Raw genomic sequence first — 21,600 nt, forward strand, 5'->3', positions numbered from 1 at the left:
GATAGGAATTGGATTAAATTATATCAATTACTTGAGAAATGTGTACATTTTTCAATGAGTGTATTATTTTAAAACTGACCTAATTTACTAATGAAAGAACAAGAGGCTTTTCATCTCTCCTTTTCCATAGAGGTTTTTGTGGGTTTTTTTTTTTTTAATAGTTCTCGGTTTCTTGACTCTGTGGTATAATACAGTTTTACATTTTCTGCTTTATCTGCTGAAGCAAGATAACTCGGTAGCTATTGTCCAAGTAGATTTTCATTTCACCCAGACCATAGTTTTATACAAAGTAAATTTCCTAACTTCAGAGAACTTAACTATTCCTAATGAGAAACTTTTTAGGCAATGTCAAGGAAAAAAACCCATGAAAGAAATTCTGCTCAAGTACAGTATGAACAATTCCTTACTAAATAGCTTTTATACCCCCACCAACTTCAGTGCATTAAGCACATTCCATGCATATCTTTCTATCATTGTATATTTTAGAATAAAAAATATATAAAATTCTACAGGCCTAAATCACTTGCTATTTTACTTTTCATTTGTTTCAAATGTTTCACAACTTAAGTCTGTGATATTACAAGCCCCTCCAGAAGACTTAAATAGTATTAAAATACTGCTTTCAATTTAAAGGGCAAAATATCTGGAAAATTAAGGTCACAATGTTATACAGCCTAATGGAGTATGGATTTCTACTTGAAGTACCCCAACCAGAAACTTCAGCAATCTTAAATCTGTCTCTCCTGGATATAATAAGTTTTAAAGCTTTGAATGAATTTTCAGAATATGTTTCACATCTCTCATAACTTCAGAAAAGGATGCAGCAGAGAAGAGTCTCTATAATAATGGAATTTTTATGCAGTACCAATAAGTTACAGAGCCTTTAAAACAAAAGATGAATAGGATCATACTTAGAGGAGGAAAAATAACGGGCATTAGAAGCTTTCTTTGTAAAAATTTTTTCTTAGGCTCCAACATATTTTTCAAAAGATCAAGAAAGAGGTAGATTCTTTGATCCAGGATGTTACAAATGCTATAGAACCATGATTAAATCACTTGTTAATTTTCAAATGTAAGGTTTTTCAGCAGTTCTATAGCTAATATGGCTAGTTCCATATTCCATTATAGCACCTAAGCCATTTTTTTTCAGGTAGGGCACTACCTGGAAAGTATTGAAAGATCAAATCACATGGAACATGTACAATATTTGAAACAGGGAAAAAATGCAAAATGCATTTCAAAAAATTTGCTTTTACAGTGTTCATCTAAAACAATGATTCTCAACCAGAGGTGATTTTTGTCCCCTGGAGGATATCTGGCAATGTCTGGGGTCATATTTAATTGTCACAACTGGGATCGCACTAGTGGCATCTGAGGATAGAAGCCAGAGATGTCGCTGAACATCTACAATGCATAGGATGACCCCTCAAAAAGAATTGTTCAGTCCAAACTATCAGTAGTGCCAGGGCTGAAAAACTCCAAAACAATATCAAGCACATAATTCAATGAAATCAAACTTCTGAATGCATGAAAGAACCTTAATAAACAAAATGATTTCATTTCCACCTTTTAGAGCTTCTTATTACCTCCTTCAATTTGATGCTGCTGAATACAGACTCTATATCTGTTCTCAAGGTCTTCTTCTAGTCATTTATTGGATCCCGACATGCTGTCGCATACGACCAAATGAAAATTACATAAAGGATCTTGTCCTATGACATGGATCCAAGGAATCAAAGAGAGGAACACTACATTGACAATTGAACCATCACTCAAATTAGCAGATGAAAACATTTTCAAATGCCTTCAGTGATTAATGGCTCAAAAACACATAGTTTTTAACTATGGGAATTACAGCACTACTACTTTTCTCGGCCACATTTGTTGATAAAACAAGGTATTTCAAATTTATAAGACTAGGAAAATAAAACACACAGTCTTTAGAAATACTCATCATGTAAACAATGTAACTAGAAAAATTTAATAGTCTCCTGTCACATGATCTTTCTAAATAGTAATCCACAATTATCATGTCAAAATAATCTTAAAGGAATTTTGAAAAATCTAGGGTCCCCAGCTTAATCCAATATGAAAACTGCCTCCAGAGCGGAAGTTAGATTTTTTTAACCCAGATTTATATGTGGTCATAATTACTATGTAGTCAGAGATTGATCTTCATTAACAAATAGCTAGTGTGATGATTGTTTCTGAAGAATTCTGAATGAAGGACACATTTCATTTTTTCCTTATAACTTTTTAATATTTTTGTTTTTTTATAATTTTATATGAAAAGTAAAGAATATATTTAAGGAAAAAACACTCTGATAATTCATATACACTCATTAACTGGTACAGAATCATATTCTATCCCAAGGCTAAATTTTAAGAACAACAGAGCTAATCGTAAAGATGTGGAATTTCTAAATGATTTCTCATTTTAAAAACTACCACTTATAAAAGGAGGAAAAAATGAATTTAACTGAGACTTGTAAAGAAATGCTTCTAGCCAAAACAATAAAGTTAATTACAAATACTAAATCAATTATAAATATTTACACATACTTTGTTTTAACTGTCCTTGGAGATACACATTTCTATAAGAAATATATCACCACTTGTATATTTAAATATCACTTGAGATAATGTTATTTCAGTTAAAAAAAAAAACCCTCAGAATTATATCAACTAAAGTCATGACATGGGTCTTACAGTCATATGTTGAAGAGCTATCTAAAAGCTGTTCAAATGCTTATTCAAATAGAAGTGAAGGGCACAACTTCTCGAAGGGAAATAGGTTTTAATAAAAGTTATAAATAGGAAGTTGTTTACCAAAAGTATAGGTCCAAATGAACCAATGAATAACGAAATTCTATATGGAACTATTCCAAACTCATTTAAAGTCACATTCACTTGGAAAACCCAAAACAATCAAAATAAATACATTACCTAGACATGCTTTCAAATCTATTTCTCCCCGCTGGGTATCAACAACCAGAGAGGGTGCTGATTTGTTCTTTTCATTCTTTTTTACGGCTAAATGAGCATGCAAACCTTCAAAAGGGAGGCAAAAATGGAAATGACAGCACCACTTATGAATCTAAAATAATCTCTGTGAATCAATGTCACTGAAATGGGCAAAAAGACATATAGACATCCCAAACAACTCGCATCCCTTTGTAAGAAAATCTGAATTTAGGAAGACTAACATTACAAAAGATTCTTATATATATTTATATTTCAGTCCCTGGATACATCTGTTTAGAAATCATTAACTACTTTTGAAGAGGAATCAAGCAACCAAAAATTAACTTACAAATTCCTTCCAAAATTTTTCTTTGGAGGCTACATTTGCAAGGGATTGTGTCAGGCACAGCAAGAGAAGCAAAGACTTACCCATCACAGACTTTGGCCTCAAGAAGCTTATAAGTAGCTGGGAAGATAAGACATGCCTAGAAATAACTTCAAAACAAAGTAAGAAGGGAGAAGTGCCTCAAGAGCAGTAAAAATAAAATGTCATAAGAAGTGACATACAGCTTGAGGGATCGGAGAAAGATGCTGAGATTTGATGGGAACATTTGCGATGGGCCTGGAAATATGCATGACCAGCTTGGAAGAAGGTAGACACATTGCAAGGAACGAGAAGCTAACACAAGTGAAGGCAGACATATAGGAAAGCATCCATACTCATCTAGAAGTTCTGTTGGTTAACACAGAGTACTGCCCAAAGAGGAATAACTAAAGATGAAGGAGGACATTGAAACTAGGACCAATTTGGAATAGCTTGACCATAAGGCTGAGAAGTCTGGACTTTATTGAGTAATTGGGGAGCTGGTAAAGATTTCTGAGCAGGAAAAAGCATCATCAAAGTTGTGCTTTAGAAAGATCAATCTAGCAGTAATTGAAGTAACTGAACATCAATCAAATGCAGATGATATAGCACAGTGAATATAATGTAAGCCTGCAGGAATTCAGGAATTCATTTATAAAAATGTAATTTATATGCATCTTTTCAGTAACACAGCTCTATAAACTGTCTTGCTCATAGACTAGTACCTAATTATATAAGCATCTAAAAAGGTCATAAGTACTATAAAATGATATCACAAAACCTCTTGCCTCTGCCTGGAAATCCTTCCACCCCCTTTCCCTTCCGGTAAACTCCTTATCCTGTAGGTCTCAGTTTAAATGTCACTTCCTCAGAAAGGCCTTTTTTAATCACTTATCCAAATTAGGTCTCCCTGTGCTTTTTTCTTCATTGCACTTAACACAATTTATAATTACATATTTTGGTCAGTAATTGATGAATGTCCCCACTAGATTAGAGAGGAAGGACAGTACTGTTTTTACTCATCATCATATTATCCAGATATAAAACAGTACAACACATAGTAGGCACTTAACAAGTATGTATTCTCTGAAGAATGAGTGAAGAAGAGGAGGAGATTTTTTTTTAATTTTTTAAATTTTTTATAAACATATATTTTTATCCCCAGGGGTACAGGTCTGTGAATCGCCAGGTTTACACACTTCACAGCACTCACCATAGCACATACCCTCCCCAATGTCCATAACCCCACCCCCTTTCTCCCAACCCCCCCTCCCCCCAGCAACTCTCAGTTTGTTTTGTGAGATTAAGAGTCACTTATGGTTTGTCTCCCTCCCAATCCCATCTTGTTTCATTGATTCTTCTCCTACCCACTTAAGCCCCCATGTTGCATCACCACTTAGAGGAGGAGATTTTAAGGTCATGGCTGAAATGTCCCTCTGCTAAACTGGCAAAGATACTTTCTTTCAAAGAGAAAATTAAAATAATTCTTAAATGTCAATTAAGGAAGGCCACATTCCCATCTTCCAAAGTTAGAGTAAAAGTCTATACTTTAGGGGTGCCTGGGTGGCTCAGTTGGTTAAGCATCTGCCTTCAGCCCAGACCATGATCCCAGAATCCTGGGATTGAACCCCATATCAGGCTCCCTGCTCAGTGGGGAACCTGCCTCTCCCTCTCCTCCCCACTCATGCTCCCTCTTGCTATCTCTGTCTCTGTCTCTGTCTCTCTCTCTCAAATAAATAAATAAATAAATAATCTTTTTTTAAGTCTGTACTTTAACATAAAGTAAATCTTAAACCAAGTATTCAAGCCAAAATATACATTCCTACTCTTCATATTTTACAGAAATAATTCACAAGGCAACTACTGAGCAAAATACAACAGGGAACAGAATCTGAGTACAGGGTAAGCATTCTAAGTCAGATGTTAAGAAGGTGACTATACACTTGTGACTCCTTGGATCTATGCATATCATGTTAGAACCTCAAAAAGAACTTCAACTTGCAACATGAAAGATTTTATGTAAACCTAAATCATCACTGTAGTAGACAAAACCCTCAAAGAAAGATGGCTAACTTCTTCCCAAATAATTCATTTCCAAATAATAAATATATGGCTTTCAATCCCATGTTACCTGACCTTTGTATTTCACACCACAAACTTTGTATGGTATTTTCTTCATATAACAATAAATGTATGGAAAGTCAGCAGTATAATGAAACTTAAGTTATAGAGATCTAGAGAAGTCCAGAGGAGTTCAACATGTAGTATTTGAGGTCTTTTTCCAAGATGAAATTCTTTGCAAAATTTTAATGTTGAAAAATCACTTAATTCATTAGTATATGTAAACTATAAAGGCCTAACCAATTGTCAGTAAAGAACTAGAGAAGTTGGCTTACCCCTGGAAATGCTGGGCTAACTTGGTGCAATGGAGTACCTGCAACAAAAGGAAAAAGGAGATTCCCATCATCCATCGGGGGTGTTTGTTCAAGAAATTTTGCAAATCAGATGTGTTATATAAACTTAAAATGAAAAGGAAAAAGGATCAGCATAGATTTGCTCAAAGAGGTCGTTATTTTTGCTATAAGGAGACATCTATGTCCCTAAAAATCACTAGACTAGAAAAATCACACACTAGAAAACACGGGACTTATGAGGGAAATGCAGTTCAGGACACAATACTCAAAAACTTTGTGATACACAGACAAAAGATAGAAACCTAAGAAAAATGGTAGCCCAGCTTTATATATGTTAAATGGTTAAGAAATACATAAGTATATTACCTTATTTTTTTAATTAAATTTATTTATTTTCAGCATAACAGTATTCATTTTTTCACCACACCCAGTGCTCCTTGCAATCCGTGCCCTCTATAATACCCACCACCTGGTACCCCAACCTCCCACCCCCCCCCCGCCACTTCAAACCCCTCAGATTGTTTTTCAGAGTCCGTAGTCTCTCATGATTCACCTCCCCTTCCAATTTCCCCCAACTCCCTTCTCGTCTCTAACTCCCCATGTTCTCCATGCTATTTGTTATGCTCCACAAATAAGTGAAACCATATGATAATGGACTCTCTCTGCTTGACTTATTTCACTCAGCATAATCTCTTCCAGTCCTGTCCATGTTGTTACAAAAGTTGGGTATTCATCCTTTCTGATCGAGGCATAATACTACATAGTGTATATGGACCACATCTTCCTTATCCATTCCACCGTTGAAGGATATCTTGGTTCTTTCCACAGTTTGGCGACCGTGGCCATTGCTGCTATAAACATTGGGGTACAGATGGCCCTTCTTTTCACTACATCTGTATCTTTGGTGTAAATACCCAGGAGTGCAATGGCAGGGTCATAGGGAAGTTCTATTTTTAATTTCTTGAGGAATCTCCACACTGTTCTCCGAAGAGGCTGCACCAACTTGCATTCCCACCAACAGTGGAAGAGGGTTCCCCTTTCTCCACATCCCCTCCAAAACATGTTGTTTCCTGTTTTGTTAATTTTGGCCATTCTAACAGGTGTAAGGTGATATCTCAATGTGGTTTTAATTTGAATCTCCCTGAGGGCTACCTTATTTTGAAAAAGACCTGAAGTTTGCTTGTGAATGTGAGTGTTGGGAAGGCAGGAGTTCATGAGCTAAACTGCTAAGCCGCCGAGCCAAGGCTCTCGGAAATCAGAGCGAATCAGAGGGAAGGGGTGTGGCAGCAGCCTCTGGTGGGTGTGGCTCATAGCGCCCCAAGTGAGGTAGCTGGGAGACATCCCAGGCGTGTGGAGGTGCTGTTTTGTACACTCCTGCACGGCTCAGTTCAACTAGATGCAGTATTCTGTGGTTCACCTGGTATTTCTTGCTGACAAAATTGTGCATAAGCAAATACAAAGCTCATTTATGCTCAAAATGTTTCCTAATATATCAGCTACTCTGCAGCAAATTCAGGTTTTCAAAACAAGCGTTCAGTTCAGAGCATAACTATGGCTTTCACTCATATGTGGAATTTAAGGAACAAAACAAAGGAGCACAGGGGAAGGGAGGAAAAAATAAAGAAAGATGAAATCAGAGAGGGAGACAAATCATAAGAGACTCTTAATTCTAGAAAACAAACTGAGGGTTGCTGGAGGGGAGGAGAGGGTAGTATACTGGAGGGAAGTGTAGGGAGAAGGAGTAAGGGGTGATGGGCATTAAGGAAGGCACATGATGTAATGAGCACTGGGTTTACATGCAACTGATGAATCAATGAACTCTACATCTGAAGCCAACATTACGTTATATGTTAATTGAATGAATATAAATAAAAATTTAAAAAATATCAGAACTATGTGGATATTTAGGATCAAACAGCCAATGCCAATGGGATAGTGCAATCATTTCCTATTGTTCAAATGTCTTGAGCTCAATGGAATCACAAGATTTTGAGAAATCACAGGGTCTCTAATAGAAAAAAGTCACAATTTCTAAATAGATTTGTATGAATTATATGGCCATCCTCCAGGAAATGCTGGGATCTGCTTGGTTCCATGAAAGTACAATCTTTTTCATAAAATCATTGCCTTTACAGCAATACGTATGTAGTGACATAAAAGTTAAGCATCACTGATAGAGGATTTGATCAAACCTAGTTTTTGCTCAGGAATACTGCATCTCCTTCAGTATCATCATGAGCACCATCAGTATCACCATCAGTATCATCATGAGCACACCTGCTCACATTTTCTCTCCCCCATCAGCAGCCATTACTTATGATAACTGAAACCAAAGGCAACAAACTGGCATAGCTGAATTCACAAAGCTTAACAAAAGCACTGCTTTTGTCCCTGATGCTAGTTTCTGGGTTGGTATTGCCACAATGGTCGTGTAGTGAAAACAGTGTTTGCAAACAGATCGTTCATCTGGTTTTAATTAGGAAAACACAACCTCTAGGAGAAATGTCTGAATCTCTCTTTATAGCATTTATCAGGCATTATCTGTTCCCCAGGACCGCAAGCATCAGGAAAAGTCCATTCAGTGCTTCATGCAAAGTTAGGACTTATAATCTCTGTTGAATAGTTGACCTTACTTGATTTGTTTTGCTATTTATCCCACATAATTTTATTCCCAAAATATTAAATTCAATTTTCAAAACCAACATAGTCACCAGTCACCATCAATGGAAGATTACTTTTTTTGTTGTTTTAGTTACTATAAAATTAAAAGATGACTCCTGCAATAAAATTTGGAAAAGTCCAGAAGGTGTGAAATGAAAACAGAAGTTCATAACATCTCCATTTTCCACCTCAGAGACAACTACTTTTAATGGTTCTTATGTAACATTCTAGAATTCTTCTATGCATTTATATGAATAAATTATGTATTACTTTTAGTAAATAAAATAATACTGTATCTAGTCTCATATAACTTACTTTTTTGTCTAAATACTATAGCCTGGCCTCTTTCCCATTATCAGTACATAAATTTTTATATCTTTTGTTTTAATGGCTATATAATATTCCAAGGTACATAAGAACCTTAAGTTACTTTAAAAACTCTTATCAGTAGTCAAGTAAATTGTTTCCAAATCCCTTCTCCTTTAAGCAATGCTATAAAACAATACCCTTTTACATATATCGTTGTACTCTCAATATATTTGTAAAATATATTCTTAAAAGTAGTATTGCAGAGATAAAAGGTATGAACAATTCTAATTTTGACAATGCCAACTTGCCCCCCAAAAAAGGTCCAATAATGCCTATTTTGCCATACCCTATCATTAAATATTTTCAAACTTTCTCATCTGTATCAATTTGATAAGTGAAAAATGGCATCACCTTTTAAATTCCTACCTCTTTAATTATAAGTGAGATTATTTTTTCAAATTTTTATCATTGCTATTTTTCTGTAAAATATTCACTTAGATTATCTGTTTTTACACTGGGTTCTTTATATTTCTCATTAGCTTACCTATCTGTGACCCCCGAATGTTAATAATATCAACCCTTCTTCTGTCAAATAGATGGCAGTTATTCTCCCCTACTTGAGTATTTGTTCATTGATTCTTATCATGGTGGTTTTGCCATGCAAAAGCTTCTACTTTTTCCGGGGTCAAGTTATTAATCTTTTCCTTTATGGTCTCCAGGCTTAGAGTTATGCTTAGAAAGACCCCCACATCCTAATTTCATAAAACTATCTGCCCATATTTTTTCCTTAAAATAATAATAATAATAATAATAATACATAAGAGTCAATTTTGATTGCTCACTCCGGGCTGGGCACTGGTTGGAGCACTTCACATACATTACTGCATTTAATCCTCGCCACAATCTCGGTAGGTTGGTAGTGTCATTATCTCCACGACACCAATGAAGATTCTGTGACTACAGATGAGGTTTAAACTTATCTAAATTTACACAGCTTGTATGTGGCAGTGCCAAGATTCACCTCAGACCAGCAAATTCATCAACGTTAGGCTGGATCTACTGACTCTCTCTCCACTAAGAAAAATGAGTTCAAGGGAGCCTGGGTGACTCAGTGGGTTAAAGCCTCTGCCTTCAGCTCGGGTCGTGGTCCCAAGGTCCTGGGATCGAGCCCCGCATCGGGCTCTCTTCCTCCTCTCTCTCTGCCTGCCTCTCTGCCTACTTGTGATCTTTGTCTGTCAAATAAATAAATCTTTAAAAAAAAAAAAAAAGAAAGAAAAATGAGTTCACCCATTTATATAGAACTTCACCTCTTCTATCTTCCTCCACCTTATACTTGTTATAAATTCTCCCTCGTTACTAATTGTATAGTCCTTACATTTTCTTCTTTTTCATAAAATGCAGTTATTTATATTTGACTTAGTTCAGTATTTTGAGTGGATTCCACATGTCCCGCCAATCCTTTCAAAGAGTATCTGCTTCTCCGTTCCTAAGTTCTTTTCCCTTATTTGTCACATAAATAACTAATTTGACTTATGAGGCAGTTTTTTAGAAACCAGTTATTCAAGAACCAGTTATTAAAGGTTCTTGAGTACTTGAGAATATTGTTTAAATATAAACTATAAACATAAACCATAGCTTGACCAGGTATTGGGTCTTCCCACACATACCCCACCAAAGCTCTAGAAACACTTATCCATTACCTCCTAGCTTTGACTATCACCATATTTGAGGCCACTCTTATTTTCCACCTTTTGAGTGATTCACTTTTTCTGCCCAGATGCCTATAAGATTCTTAAACTTGAATCACACTAACTTTACTACCTTGTGCTTACTTGCTGTTGATCATCCTGTTTCAGTTTTTCCTAGAAAGCACATGTGCCTTTTTGATTCTACCTACTACAAATTTCCTTAATTTCTAAAGGTTTTTTTTTTATTATTATTACCTATCTAAATTTTTTTCGGTCCATCGGTTCTGCTCTCTTTATCAGGCACACCTATAATGCATATGTTGGATCTTCTCTGCCTGTCTTTATATCTAAATTATATTTTACAAAACTCTTAGTTGCAAGCATATGGTAGAAGCCTAATGTGAACTAGCTCAAAGAAAAGCAATGTATTAGAAGGATACTGGAGTACCTCATCTATCTTTAAGAAATGCATAAAAAGCATCAGGACCTTATTAATAACACTTGAATGTCACTATCACCATGCCTTTTTGTCTCAACCAGGATGGTTTGTCTCCTGTCTTTTTTTCTGCTTCTACATGTTGACTTGCTCTTACTATCATAGACAGACCAGCTTCCTTCATGAGGCAGGGAATGTGGCTGCAACAGCTCCAAAGCCTCATAGCCCATGATTCTCATCACTAGAAGGGAATTTCCTTCTTTTCTTTAATTCCAATTTTTAAAAACTCTATGTTCCCTTCATATTATTTGAGTGAAAAGATAAGCAGTTTTCTGGAATTTCTGTTTCCCAAAATAATTTTTCCCCTGAAATAAATCTCTTTTTTTAAAGATCTTATTTATTTATTTGACAGAGACAGAGAGAGAGAGAGATCACAAGCAGGCAGAGAGGCAGGCAGAGAGAAGGGGGAAGCAGGTTCCCCGCTGAGCAGAGAGCCAGATGTGGGGCTTGATCCCAGGACCCCGGGATCATGACCTGAGCTGAAGGCAGAGGCTTTAACCCACTGAGCGACCCAGGCACCCCATCCCCTGAAATAATTCTTAACATGAAATGCACTTTTTCTGTATAATTAGAGTAAAGCAATTTGGCCAACTTTGGTTTGCTAATTTACTTCTTGATTCATTTGATTCTGGTCAACTTCTGCAAAGCTTACTTCTTCCTTTCTCCCCTCTCATTTCAATACAGGTTAGAAGCCAAATATTAAAAAAAAAAAATACTGTTCTCTTATCCTTATTTTCCCACTATTCTGAGATATGGAACTAGCTCCCTTTGGGATTTTCCAATTTTTCACATGGCCTGCTCCAACTCCTAAACCTCATATGATGGACACTCAAAGCCTTCCACTTCCTTTTAGTGAAATTCACATTCTGTTTATAGACCAGAGAAGTGTGTATCAGTTTTTAGCATCCTCCTAGATTTGATCCATATTTCACTATACTTCTTAGATACCAGTCCATGCCTAGAACTTAGCCATTTCCTAGTTATGCAGAATTTTTCTTTGTGTTTCATTATGCTTGTTGAGTTTTTAATTATTTCCATGATGAGGAGTATGGTTAATATGCCTTTACTTTTTAAATATCTCCTGAATCTTTAGAAGTCATTATTACTATTAAAATCTACTTTGAAAAACTTACAATACATTCACTCATCAAATATGCATGAAATGTTAACTATGTGCAAAGCACTTTGAAAGGCATGGAGGATATATCAGTGAAGAAGACAGAAAGAGTTGGTACCTTCTAGGAACCTACATTATAGCGAGGGAGCCAGGTTTTAAACAAATAATCACAAGGATAATAGATCAATAAGTGAGTAAAGGGGTGGTTGCTAAAGCAGAGATTAAATAGAGTGCCCATGAGGTATGGATTAAATTATTTTAGCTAGAAATCGTGCTTCTCAGTATGGGGAGAGGCAAAAGGGTCCTTGAGTCTAATTTTATTTTGTAAAGTGTCTCTTGGGTTTGCCTCCCTTAGTGACAGACTGCACGATGAGTAAGTACCCTATATCTGGATGTAATAGAATTTTTCTTTAGCTGTAGAACCTAAAAATAACTACCTTTCTTCTTGGAATGCAAAGCCCATAGGCCTTCTGAGAGTATTCCTTGAGATTCAAAGTTAAGGAAACCTGTTGGGGTAAACATGACATGGCCATGACTGAAGTCTTCTGGCAGAAAGGGAAGCAAATGTCACTGAAAGAGTATGGGGATAAAAATATATGTTTATAAAAAATAAAAAATTATATTTAAAAAAAAAGAGTATTTGCTAAGCAGGAGCTGTCTTAGTTGGTGACTCAAGCTCAACTCAACCCAAGTGCTCATGAAGGAAGAGTGACGAATGGCTCTAGCCTAGCCTATAACTGCCATAACACAAAATTATGTGTTGGGGAATGATGACTTCGTGTATGAGGGTCAAATACTGACACATCCTGTAATTTGGGCAGGTCATCACAATGTCAGAGATGATTTCCCCTTTGGGGCTATGCAGGATCAGTCTTCAACAGCAAATCTTTATACAGCTGTATTGTACTTTCCAGATTTCCAGTCCCTCTCTACCTGGCACCCGAAACTAACACTCATTTGGAAACTTCAGGTTCTCAGACAATATATAAAGTGAAGGGAGAGTCCTCATCAAGGAGAAACTGAACTTTTTGACAATAAAAACATGTAGAAAAATGCAATTAAGTTATATTAAAAGAGATATGACTACATTGGGATTTCTCTTGAAGAATGACACTTGAGCAGAGATCTGAAGGACCATGAACAGTTAACTAGGGGAAGCAAAGAATGTGTTCCAAAAGGAGGATCCCCGCAGGAACATGGCAGACCTGAGGAAACCAAAGGAGACCAGGATGGTTAGACTCTGAAGAAGGGCTATGCTGTTGTCAGTCAAAGATGATGAGGGAGGCCGGGGCCCGTCTCATAAAGAGGCTGGTAGTCTACATTAAAGATTTCGGCCTTTATCCTAAGAGCAATGTAAAAGTAATATGTAAGCTCTATGACATGATCTGATCTGTCTTTGTAAAAATATGACTTTATTTGCAGGATATAGGAGAATCAAGGGCAGAAACCAGTAGGAAAGCAGGTTGGAAAGCTATTTGAGGAAGAATGGTTGGGCACAAGCAGGTTTGTAGATTAGGTTGGTAGGGAAATTCCCATCAAATGTCTTCTTTCTCTATGAAATAGCACATGGGAGAGAGAACTCACTTTGGACATCTATGGATTGAAAATAGAGAAGTAAATTCAATCCCAAAAGCCTCTTGGAAGAAAGTAGGCACTTTGGCCTTAGAGAATTCCACTACAGACTTAGAAGGGAATTCTGGCACTTGTGGATCCAGTGTCACATGGTACTGCTAGGTTAAGAATTCTATATTATTTTGTCAAAATAAATCAAAGTTTCAACCAAGAGATTAAAAGCTATATAAAGAGATCCAGCTTTTGCTTGCCCTTGTACAGTATGTGGATGTACTCTTCCTAAGAATCACCTTCAAGCAACTTCAGATGAAAAAAGTGAGAGAACTTGGGGAATACTTTTTGCAGTTGACCATCGATAGACCCTGGCTAGACCACAAAAAAGAGGGCCTTATTAAAAGCATTCTTAGCTGATGGCCCTTTCACCATTAACCAGTCACTTAGGTCAAAAAACAAAAGATAAACGCTATTCCCCAGGTCTGGTGCCACCATCAACATGGAGGAAATGATGAAAGCCCCAGATTATAGGGGAAATTCAGCAACGGGTGCCTTTGGGAGAAGAAAGCTGACATTCTGTCCTCAGCCCTTCAAAAACATATCCCAAGCAGAAAGAGATCCAGGATCAAAGCTATCTTTAAAGGACCAAAAGATCTCAGAAGCACTGCTGCCTGCAGGTGTAAAAATAAAGTGACAAAAGTATACTGACAGACCAAATTAGTGATCCCTAAACTTCCTTTTAGTTTGGCCCACTACTCTTCCTATTAAGACTCTAGAAAGTCCTTGAGAGGGCACCTCCAGTAGTGCCATTTATGAAAAACCAAGCCAACAGAGAGAACACCTAGTAAGATAATTAGTGGATTTTAGGAGAGGAAAAAAAAAAACAACAAAGTAGTGAGAAGTACAAGGCATAGATTCACCACCACCTAATCACTGCTACATGGAGAATATAGGTCTTTACTGTGAATATAGGCAGAGGTGAAGAAACTTCACATTTTTAACAAAAATATCCCTACTCCCACCTCCCTGGAAGTTATAACCCTCTACTTTTGCTGTAATTGGGGTTTACCTATGGGGTTAATTTCCCATTGGATGTAAGCCTATGACTATTCCTACCCTGCAGGCAGCATAAAACTGAGGCAGAAAAGAAATGCCTTCTGCATCAGGAAGCACAGCTTCCCAGCAGGAGTCACAAAGCCCTGAGTTCAAATCTCAGTCCAGCCAAGCACAAGCTATACTACCCCGGGCAAGTTACTGAAACTCTTTGTGCCTCAGTCATCTTGTCTGTAAAAGGGGATTCGAATCTGCCTTATAAGATCAAAGGGAAATGGATAATATATACGAAGTGTCCTAACACATGTGGACATGTGTTAAATACACAGCATGGGAAAGGGACTGTTAGGAATCACCAGTTCTTCCCTTCATGCTCAGTGGTCTCGGGTCTTAGGTGTGACTTGTCTCCCTGTAAACCCAATATCCTATCTGCTTCTCTCTCTCTCTCTCTCTCTCTCTCTCTGTGTCTACGCGGAAGACTCTCTTGTTCCTCTCTCTTCCAGCGGTCCCCTGAATTTAACGTCTTTGGTATCCAGACCTACAAACTCTGCTGACCCACCTAGCTGTATAACTTTCCTCCCTGGCCTGGCCTCTTCTGGGTGTCACCATTCATTTCCCATATGACACATCTGAAGTCCAGTCAGATTGTTTCTGTCCATTTGAAGGCTGCCTAAAAGACTTTATTTAACCTATAGGAGTCAGAACCATTTTTTACCCAGAACTAACATTCCTGGTTAAACTACTCTCTTCTCAGGACTGTGCTGGACTCTGCAAATAACTACCCAGATTCCTCCAAAATATGACTCTCCTCTTTTCCAACCACAGAGGTTGCCTGAAAATGTTGCTTCTAAATGAAGCCTCCTGGTTTCTGCATTGTAATTCAATACCTTGTTATTTCTAAAACAGGAAAGCTGAGAAATAAAAGTCTCTGGGCATACTTAAAAAAAATCCTCAGACCCATATTGTGTTAAAATTACCAGAGAGTATCTATTAGTGAGCACTAAGTAATTTCACTATTTCATTACTCTCAGAATATATTCTACGTCCTTGAAGGAATTAAATGGGAATGGGAGAGTAGCAACCCAAAATTGGTTTAATATTTAATGTGTGGTTAGTTTAGAGGCAATAAAGAAAGGTCAAGGTCATTAGCCTTTTCTATACCAGTTATCATCTCCGAGGATATCTTTTTTTTTTTTTTTTTGGTCCCAGGATGTCTTGATTAAATTCGGCAAATACAATCTATTCAGCCAATATTGGGTCCTTTAATAGTCATATATCCCTTTATTACTATAAAGATGACTCTTTGATTATGTTTCTAATTCAAAAATTATTCTGCTACCCAAGTGTCTTTCACAGCATACTTCTTTAACTTAGTATACTTGCAATTTTGCACTTCCAAGACCAGGAAGCAGACAATACTGACATTGCCAGGTGATAGACTGACCTCTAGTGGAAATTAAAGAAATTACCAAACAAGCTTTTTAGAGGGTCTCTAGTAACAAAGTTGGAGCTGTCAAACTCAGGACATTGTTAATATTAAAGAAACACTGATAATACAAATTTACTTGGAGTTTCTTAACCAATTCAAGTTAGAAAGAAAAGAATAGGATTAAGAGCAGAGAATCTGATTCATAGCTCACTTCAGTCACTTCCTGCCTGACAATGTTTTTCTCAGTTTCCATCTGTAAAATGGAAAAGATTATATTACCCTATCTCGCAGAACTGACGTGAGGATCAAATATGTCAATACATGGAAAGTATCTAGAACACTGCGTGGTACCTAGTTCAGTGACATAAAATGATTGCTTATTATGATTTGTAGCTGGAACAACGTAAGGTTGAAGGCATAGCCTAAAAGAGTCCTGGCAGGAGCGCATTTCAGAATAAGGCTATAACAAACCAATATATGAAACACAATTTCAATTTCAGAAACACAAGGGCTATGCTTGTATATATCAGAATGGGGTGGGGAATCAGACGCAAAGGAACTCTAGCAGATGATCATTTTGTGGAAAGGACTGGAAAGTCTTCTTGTGGTCCCAATATGGGCATGATAAGTACATCACACACTATCTTTTAAAACAAAAACCAAGCTCACCGGGATCTTTCAGGCTTTGAACTCCTCTTGACTCAATGTCTGTAGCACATACAATTAGCACTTAGCTGCCCTCTAAATCATCATCAGCCTCAGATTCTCTGAACCACATATGTGGCGCTTTTCTCCAGCTGACTAATTCTTTTATTGTGCTTCTATTACAGAATTCTGAACTTCTAAAAAAACAATATTCCACTGCTTCCAGAGTAATATATCTAATTAACGACTAAAAGATGCCTCCATACAAAGTTAATAAAATAATTTCCACTTCTTGCTCCAAGGAAAGCCCAAATCAGCAATTATTTTCAGCTGACAGAAATGCCCATAAAACTGAAAAATGATCTATAATTCCAAGGTACTTCTTTACCGCAAATAATTGCCATCCAGAGCAAAATGGCTTGTTTTCTCATAAAACAATATGATCACTCTAATAAAATGAATATAGTTCTTAGTTCTTTCCATCACTGTCCTGAGGTGCCCTAATTCATTTGCTAATTCAAATATTTTATTCTGTGAACACACCAAATTGAAATTAAAAGTTGCAATTGCGTTATTCAATACAAACATGAACCCATTAAAATGACATAAAAGTTCCTATAAGATCTTATTCATAACATCTACATGTATTTACAACAAGAGACTAAAAGGACCAATTTACTTAACTGGAGTCATAAATTGTGGGTAATGTTTTATATATGCAAAACCACAACTCAGAAATAATTGTAAAAATGAATACTGCAATTTGGTTAGATAAATTCTAGGAAAAAAATCATTTAAAGTAACCAAGAAATGTAACATTATTAAAGCAAATATTTCAAGATTGCAGCAAAAATAAAAAGTAGCCTCTTTGAAGTTTTTGAAAACTCAAGCTCATTTGGAAATATAAAAGCAAGAATGCCACTTCATTATAGTATTGATATTTCATTCATTACAGTGCCATAAAAACTGTGTCCCTGAATATTTCCCTAATACCTGTCAAGAAACTGTAACAGCAGAAGGAAGATCAATTCTGATACTACAGAGGAAAAAGCTTAATTCTCTTATACGTCCTTCGTTGACAGATTTAATCAATGATGTGCTATGTTACTTTCCTGTTTTTCTCCTACTAAATCAACACTTATATTCTCAATGTTGTAACAATAATAATTCAGTACTACCAAAGACACTAAAAGGGACAAGGCAACAAATATACCCAAAGACCTAAAGAAAAGTATTTATTAGTGTATATATAATAATATAATATATGATAGTATACATATTACAGCAATTTTTTAGAAATTAAAATATGGAAGTTCAAGTAGAATGAAGCCCAGTCATCCTAAGGAGTATTTTCTAGAGAAGGCCCACAAAACAACTTCTAAGAACTATGAGAAAGCATGGACTTTTACCAAGGTCTGTCCAGTGATTCTCAACTTTGCTGCATATTTTATAGAAATTGGCAAACTGATTCCAGAGAGTATTCATAAAGGCAAAGGTTTCAGAAAAGACAAAATAATCTCAAAAAAGAAAAAAGTTGGAGGAGTCACATTACCTGGTTTCAAGACTCAATAAAAAGGTGCAATAATCAAGACAGTGTGGTACTGGGGCAAGGAGCAAATCAATAGAACAGAACAGAGGTCAACTGATTGCCAACAAAGGTAGCAAAGTAATTCAATGAATTATAAAAGTCTTTTCAACAACTACTGTGCAAACAACTGCCCTAACTAAACTTAAAAGCAAGACTGAAAAGGCTTCAAAGGCCTTCAAGCAACTTAACTGCATGCCAGAACAAAATCCAACACTATGTGAAGAAAGTCAATTTAATCCATCAACCAACAACATGAAAGTCATAATGACTGACATCCAGTTAAAAGCTGGCAGGCATATGGCTCCCAAATGACAGAGAAGATAGATCCAGCAGTCAAGAATGTTAAAACAACTATTATACGTATGCCCTACATTTTTAGAAGGAGAGAGGAATACATGAACATGATTAGAAGAGAAATGGAAGAATTTTTTTAACAATCCAAATGGAATCTCCACAGATGAAAATTACAATTCCTGAAATGAAAAGTAGAGTAGATACATATTAGCATATTAGACACTTCCAAAGGAAAGATCAGTTCATTTGAAGGCAGAGCATTAAGAACTAGCCAAAATGAAGCAGAGAGAAGGAAGTGGGGGAAAGTGAGTAAAAATAAACAGGGCTACAGTGACCTATAGGACAATATCAAGCATCTAGAATACATATACATGGTATCAAAAGGAGAAGAGAAAAAATAAAGAAATAATGGCTGGAATTTTTATAAACATGATGACAACTATAAGCCCACAGCTCCAAGAATTTCAACAAACTCGAAACTGCATGCCAGTCTTTTTTTTTTTTTTTTCCAAAACAAAATAGGTAAGAAGGAAAAACTGATAGGTTAACCTCCTCAAAATTAAAATTTTTCTCCTGTGAAAGACCTCATTAGGTGTTAAAAAGGCAAAACACAGACTGGGAGAAAATATTTGAAAATCGCACATCTGATGACAAATTATAGCTCAAAAAGTAAAGAACTCTCAAACATTAAAAAATCCAGTTAGAAAATGGGCAAAACACATGAGCAGACATTCCACCAAAGATACACAAATGACAAATAAGCACATGAAAAGATAATCAGCATCACTGGTCACTAGGGAAATGTGAATTAAAATCACAATGATAGATCACCATCATAATGGCTAAAATTAAAAAAAAAAAATCAGTGACACTACCAAATAATTGTGAGGATGTGAGAAATGAGACTACTCATGGGGGTACTGGTTGGCTCGGGAGGAAGAACATGGGACTCTTGATCTCAGTGTTGTGAGTTCTAGCCCCATGTTGGGTATAGAGAATTAGATCCTTATACAGTGTTGGCGGAAATGCAAAATGATATAGTCACTCCGGTAAATAGCTTGATAGCTTCTTTTAAACGAAAAATAAATAAATAAGTGAAAACTAAAAAATGGTCTTACCATATAACCGAGAAATTGTACTTCTGGGCATTTATTCCCCCAAAATGATAATCTGTGATCACACAGAAATCTGTAGATGAATGTTCACAGCAGCTTTGTTAGTACCAGTCAAAAACTGGAATTTTGAACAAACAGTCAGGGATCAACAGAGAGGGGGAGGGTTGGGTGTGGCCATCAAGAAGTAGCACAGGGAGCAATGGTACAATTCAGCATTTTGATGGTTACATGTAGTGATGGTACACAAAACTACACATGCGATTTTTAAAAAATCCACAAACCAGATACACACACACACACACACACACATAAATGTATAGAATAAGCCCTGTGAATTGTACCAATGTTAATTTTCTGGTATTGCCATTAGACTATAGTTACTAAAGATGTTAATTTTAGGGGAGGATGGGTAAAATGTAGATGGAACCTCCCGAACATTTCTTTGTAACTTCTTGTAAACTTCTTGCTACAGGGGAGGGAGATATCACAGGGACTAGCTTAGTCTAAGGAGTTAGCCAATCAGTAGCAAACCCACACTGGTAGGTGGTATAAAAAATGCTTATAGGGTGGTGTGCAGAGGGCAGGGAGCAGAGAATCCAGGCAGCTGAGACAGAAAGAAGAGAGAGCTATAAGAGGAAGAGTAACGGAAGCTAAAACCAAACCGCAATAACTTCCTAATCCTGTTCATGACTGTCTCTCACCATCAGCATTTAACCGATGTCTGGGAAACTCATGGTAGTGATCATAATTTGCATGGACAATGTAAGACCAGTCTATGTTCCAAGGTGACCTCTCTCATTCAGAGCAAGAAGTACAACAACAGTCAAGAGAATACGTTCCCAGGCCGCTCAGATTTCATTTCCTTTCAGCACTTTCCAAACTATTTGATGTTCACAAAACCACCTAATGTAATAAGAGGAAATAAATAAACCTGAAATCCATTTTCCGATTATAGATAAAATTCTTATGCTACATTACTATCTGATTAGATGTATGCCATAAATTGTGTTATTTCAGCTGCTTGATGTGTGAATAAAACAGATATACTAACTTTCTCCCACTGAATAATCATTGCTGGCATTATTATTAAACATCTTTTACGTGCCAGGAAGTGGTCTAAGTACTTTTAGGACACTGTCTCACTTAATTCTTATAACAACTCTATAAAATAGGTCTTATTAATGTCCTTATCTAACAGATTATGAAACCAAGATACAGAGAGGTTAGCTAATTTGCAGAAGGCCACACAGCTAATAAATGATAGAGACAGGCTTCAAACCCAGGAAATCTACTATCAGATCAAACTCTTAGGAGTAATTCTATGAAAGCAGGCAAGTGATCGATGTTGTAGGCTTCTGTCAACTCACAGACGACTACTGGATGCCTTCAAACAGACCTGACTAGGGAATGCCTCCTGGGGATTTAATATTCCCAAACAAGTCACTGGCTGACTAAATTATAGTAAAATGATTCAAACCCTTCAGCACTATACATCGAAATTCAGGCATAGTCAGGGCACCATTAGAAATTAAAATGTATCATCAAAGTAAACAAAAAAAAAAGGTTATGTTTTCAGATCTATGAAATGCCCATCATGCAATAACAACATTTTATGTAGAGGCACTGGAAACATAAAATGAAAAGTACAAATACTGCCCCTACTCTCATGGAGCTTAAAAGGGTAAAGGGGGAGGGGGAGAGAAACCAATCATAAAATATCCATGTGCTCTCATGAAAATAGAGGGCAATGAGATTGAGAATAACGTGGAAACTGCTGTAGTTTGAATCTTCAAAATAGTCTCTCTGAAAAGGTGATATTTAAGTGGAAGGCTGAATTACAAGCATTTTTGAATATGTCAACCATACAGATTTATACTCAGTATTTTAGTATATGAAA

At 36.5% G+C, this 21,600-nt stretch overlaps 1 protein-coding gene across 8 annotated transcripts in view; it reads right to left on the reverse strand.

Annotated features, from left to right (window-relative positions):
• The window catches only part of STK33 (serine/threonine kinase 33), a 155,506-nt gene that overhangs the window by 110,590 nt on the left and 23,316 nt on the right, over window positions 1–21,600 (reverse strand). For 5 of the 8 annotated variants that reach the window (XM_082683113.1, XM_082683109.1, XM_082683112.1 and 2 more), the window contains one exon: window positions 5,725–5,762. The exons of the other annotated variants lie outside the window; for them this stretch is intronic. The gene's annotated coding sequence lies outside the window, so the exon portion shown is untranslated. The remainder of the gene's footprint in view (window positions 1–5,724; window positions 5,763–21,600) is intronic. 8 annotated transcript variants of the gene reach the window in all.

This window comes from Mustela nivalis (genome assembly GCF_964662115.1).
Source record: "Mustela nivalis genome assembly, chromosome: 9".
NCBI classification, from domain to species: domain Eukaryota; kingdom Metazoa; phylum Chordata; class Mammalia; order Carnivora; family Mustelidae; genus Mustela; species Mustela nivalis.